A 5,000-nucleotide genomic window follows, 5' to 3' on the forward strand; every position below is an offset into this window, starting at 1 on the left:
TTCTGCGGCAAGTGAAAACGCCGCTGCCCTATAGTTATTAGTTTGTTAATCAAGGCCAAAGCCTTTGCAGCTGTCTGCTTTATATGCTCACCAAAATTCCAATTTTCATCCAGATAAACACCCAAGTATCTTGCGGATACTTGTCGGGAAACTATAACATCATTGATACGTACTGTTGGGTCTCTGTTAAGCTTACCCTTCAGCAACATGTATAGTGATTTTCTAGGTGCCACTTTCAATTTTGTTTGATTACACCAACCCTGTAACAGCCCAACAGCTACTCTAGCACGATCTTCAATTACCAATCGGCTGTTCCCCTCCACAAGCATAACAAGGTCGTCCGCGTAGGCCACGACACCCAAGACTGAGGAATCCCCTTGCAAGATGTTCAGCAAGGGTTCCATTGTAATATCCCAAAAAACTGGGCCAACTACAGATCCCTGGGGACAACCCCGGGTTATTTGCTTGGACACCACAGCCCCGGGAGCCGTGATCCTTGCCAGTCTATTATTGCAGTAGGCCTCCAGACATCGATACAGCGGCCCTGGGCACTCAATCTCGCGCAAGCGCGAGAAGAGCGCCGGCCACCATAGGTTGTCGAAGGCCCCTGAAATATCCACCATAATACCCAGAACATACTTCGCACTGGCCGAGTGGACAGCCCGAGACACCTCATTGATCGCGTCCTGTGTGGAGCGACCCCTGCGGAATCCGAACTGCCGATCACTCATGCCATGCAAAGCCCTGTGGCTCAAGAGTCTGTCAGTGAGCAACTTTTCGAAAGCTTTCCCCAGCACATCCAAAAGGCAGATCGGTCGATAAGACTTGGGCAACTGCGGATCCTTGTCAGAGCCCTTCTTTATTATCACCACATCCGCTGTTTTCCATCTGCTCGGATATGTTCCCAATTGTAGACATGAGTTATAAATTTTGACCAGATCTGGAGCAAGCTGAGGGGCGAGATATTGTAGTATTTCCACTGGCACCCCGTCAGGACCGGGCGCCTTCTTCCTGGTAAAAGAGTGGAGCGCTGCTACCACCTCCTCAAGAGAGAAAGGGTACACGTGTGCTCCATTTTCATATGGTACCAATAACGCAGCTCGTATTGCCCGCTGCTCCTCAGTATCCTCCTCAACGACGTCGTCCGGCAACAGAACTTCCATCAAAACATTAGCTGTCTCTTCCCAAGTCTTGGTGCACCGCCCATTTTCCAGCTGCAGAGTAGACAGCATCGTGGGAGATCTGATCTTCTCTCGTACAAGCTTGTACGGGACCCCCCAGGGGTCCAATCCCAGCTGCTCATTCACAAAGTTCTGCCATGACTGCCGTCTTAGACGTTGTACGGACTCCTGGTATCGAGCCTTGAGGCGACGGTAAATCCTTAGGTGGTACTGTCGTTCTTCTTGTGTGAAGCCCCTTTGGTAATTACTTCTTGCCCGCCTGACAGACCGCCTGAGCTCACTCAGCTCTGGGGGCCATGGAGTAGCCTGTTTGCGAACAAACCTTGCTACCCGAGGAACGGACGTAGCAATAGCCGCCTCAATAGATGCCACTAGTTCGTCTACCGCTTCATCCACGTTATGTATCTCCTCCTCTGATCCAAGCCCTGGAGGACGAAACTCCCGTGCCAGCCGGTTCCAATCCGTCTTTCGATAATTATAACGTTCTACCCAGTCCCCGAGATCTTCTTCAACTTCCATATGGTAATCAAAGAAAATACAATTGTGGTCACTTACAGTAAGATTACTTACAACTCTCCAGTTTCTGATGTGTGGTGCTGCACTTAGAGATGCAAGCGTAACATCTATATTGGAAACAGCACCCGCCCTTCCTGAAAAGGTAGGCGGATAGCCAGGTTGGTTTATAACATCTAATTGCATCTGCATTATGAGATTCTCCAACTCAACACCTCGCTCATCCTGTTCCACACTAAACCACAAAGGGGACTTTGCGTTTGCGTCCATACATACAATGACCGGCTTTCCTTGTAACATTCTTAAGATCCAATCCAACTGACTAAGAAATCCCATGATATGTTGTCTGAATTGACAATATACATTTACAAGGAATACTAAATGTGACATCAAGTTAAGTTCAACAACGATTACGTGATCATTACAAAATTGTGTTAACACAGTTGTTCTAATCAGCTTATTCAGAACTACAACAGCGCTCATAGGATTCTCACCGGAGAATACCACTTGCGCAGTTGCAGGAAATCCAGGAATCCGACCAGCACAGGAGGCGGGTTCTTGAATTACTAAAATGTCCAGCATGTCATCTTCCGCAATCCTTCTTAACTCTTGCGTAACCAAATGGCTACGCATTGCGTTTATCTGTAGTACCTTAAAACTCCCCATCAACCAGGGGGGTAAAAAACATGCAGGCGACTGGCGGGCCAAGATTTCGAGAGATCTACAACGTTTCTACCGTACATTTTAACCATGTCCCGGTATATTTTTTCGAGATCGAATTTACGGCCCCGCCTGGCAAACACCTGCTCCACCAACTCCTTTAAATCATCAGATTGCGAAGGAATATTTGCCACGTGCAAACTTATACAATCCACGTCCTCCAAGGCTGGATAAGTAATATCTTGGCCATGTCTATGTCCAGTCCGAACAAGCTGCCTCAGTGCAACAGTCAACAATGCTGGTTCCTCAAGCCTGGTTAACCGCAACTTATGTTCAAAATCATTATACACGTCTCCAGGACCAACTGCATTATAAAAAGTGCTTGCACCATTCAACTTTGCACTATTTACAATATTTACATTAGATCTACAGTTACTACCATCGCCACCAACATCCTCAGTAGAAACTGTACTCGACTTTGCACTATTTACAAAATTTACATTTGATCTGCCACTACTACCACCACCACTACTACCACCGCCACCGTCTTCATTAGGGACTGTACTCGCGCCTTGATCTGTAGTCTGTGAGTCTTGCTTCGCCGGCTCCTCCATCTTGGTTCTTGACAGTCGACTAGTTAGCCGACCGATCGCCGTCCCCAAGTCGACATCTGTTTGGATGCCGACGTCGACCATCGATCCTCCAGTGGCGCCCGGAACTTCTTCTGGGCTGTACAGTGTACCTGTGGACAGAGCCTTACTAATTAACTTGCCCCGTTCCGCGTCCCTTTTAATTTTACTCGGAGATTTCTTTTTCGGCGCCTTAAGGGTCGCCATAATCAGTTCGCTGAATTATTCTGTCAAGGAACATGCGGTAGGTAGGGCAGTCTTTAGGTCCACCACACTTTCTTCCCCGCTTCTTACACGGTATACAGACCTGGGGTTTGTCCTTATTAGGACAGGCCTTCCTTTCATGACCCACCTGCCCACAATGGGCACACAGGGCATGTTCTTCCTGACAATACTTATTTGTATGGTTCAAGTCTTGGCACTTGGTGCAACGCGGCACCGCCAAGTAATCTTTAATATTTAACGCTGAATATCCAACGTACAACCTGCCAATTCTAGTAAGAGGCTTCCAAAGTTCCGGAGAGACTTCCACCACATGGTGAACTGTAAGTTTCTCCCTTGGTCCGACTTTAAATCTGAGTCTAAACTGGCTATCGAAATCCTCCCTTGTCATAGTCATGTCGAAATTCTGCACGTATATGGAATCCAACAAGCTGTCCGCACTCATATATGTCGGGACATCGTATAGGCACATCAAAGGCCTTCGCCTCCTAGGCGGTTCGCATTTGACCTTCTCAGTTAACTGAGAATTTGTCATAATACGCTGACTGTCTTCTTGAGTTGCCGTTTCCACGATCAGTACATTTTTTGCAGTTCTTACTGTATTTATTTTAATCTTGTCTCGCTTAGGATCTATACACTTCTCGAATGCAGTCTTGACTGCTCGAATATCCTCCCCCTCTTTTGGCTTGATAAACACCGTTGGGACAACCTTCTTGATATTTTCCTGTATTGTCTCTTTTGCCGATGGCGCCTTGACCACAGGGGTACTCGCGACCGCGGCATAAGATTTTGCAACTGGTGGCTGACTCCTGAGGCGTTCGTTTTCCTTCTGCAATTCTATCAATCTCCCCTCTAACTGGGAATGAGCCATTGCCCACCTAGCAACACAATCCCGAATATTATTTATCGCCTGATTACTAATTTTGCCATTCTTTACACTGGAATCCAGTAACTTTAAGAAACGAGCATGACGCTCGGCTACAGATAAAGCATCATCGTAATTCGAATCGCCTTCAAACGCATGGTCACTCTCTACTTGTTCAGCCATCTTGACGAAATGAAGAGAGTGAAAAGGAGGCCCGTCTCTTTCCCCGGACCGGCCTCTCTGGCATGGGGGGAGGCTAAATGCAGCTCGCTCACCGGTCACGCCCCTCGACCAAGAGCTCTCCACAACTGAGCTGCTAGGTTTAGCGCGCCGTGGGTACAGCGCACTAGTCCTCTTCAATGGCTGCATCATCGAAGTTTTCTCCCGCTCCCTTACCGGCGAATGCCACCCGCATTCCGGGAGAGCGGATTCACTCCCCGTCCTTCGCCCCCTACTAGGCCGAGTTCCCACCAAAAGGCTAAAGACCCGGTCCTACTCAGGTGCCGGGCCGGTCCCCCAGACGTTCGGGGGTCTGGACCCATCTAACCTAACCGGGGACATGTCACCACGCCCCGGCTTGGCGGATCATGCCCCGGAATTCCAGGGGCAGGGCGGGTGACCTTCGCCGACTTAGGCCAGGATCCCGCCGCGACAAATGCAGCCACCGGAACCGGTGTGCAAGTTGTTCAGCACACCGTCGCGCCCCTGCCCTTCGGTCGCCCGAAGGCTTAACAGCTGCACCTCGAGAAGGCGGGCAGGGACACTTGGGAAGGAGAGGCTAAGATGTTCGAGTCGCATCCTTCCCCTGCTGCCTATTACCAACCATGAGCCCACACAAATCGGGGCACATAGCATGAGACAGCCGCAGCTAGTAGATAGGGACAGCGGGAATCTCGTTAATCCATTCATGCGCGTCACTAATTAGATGAC

At 49.2% G+C, this 5,000-nt stretch overlaps 1 pseudogene; it reads right to left on the bottom strand.

The window, feature by feature from the left end:
- Nucleotides 1-5,000, bottom strand: part of LOC124590726 — a 10,539-nt pseudogene that overhangs the window by 2,640 nt on the left and 2,899 nt on the right.

Source organism: Schistocerca americana, unplaced genomic scaffold (assembly GCF_021461395.2).
Source record: "Schistocerca americana isolate TAMUIC-IGC-003095 unplaced genomic scaffold, iqSchAmer2.1 HiC_scaffold_77, whole genome shotgun sequence".
NCBI lineage: Eukaryota > Metazoa > Arthropoda > Insecta > Orthoptera > Acrididae > Schistocerca > Schistocerca americana.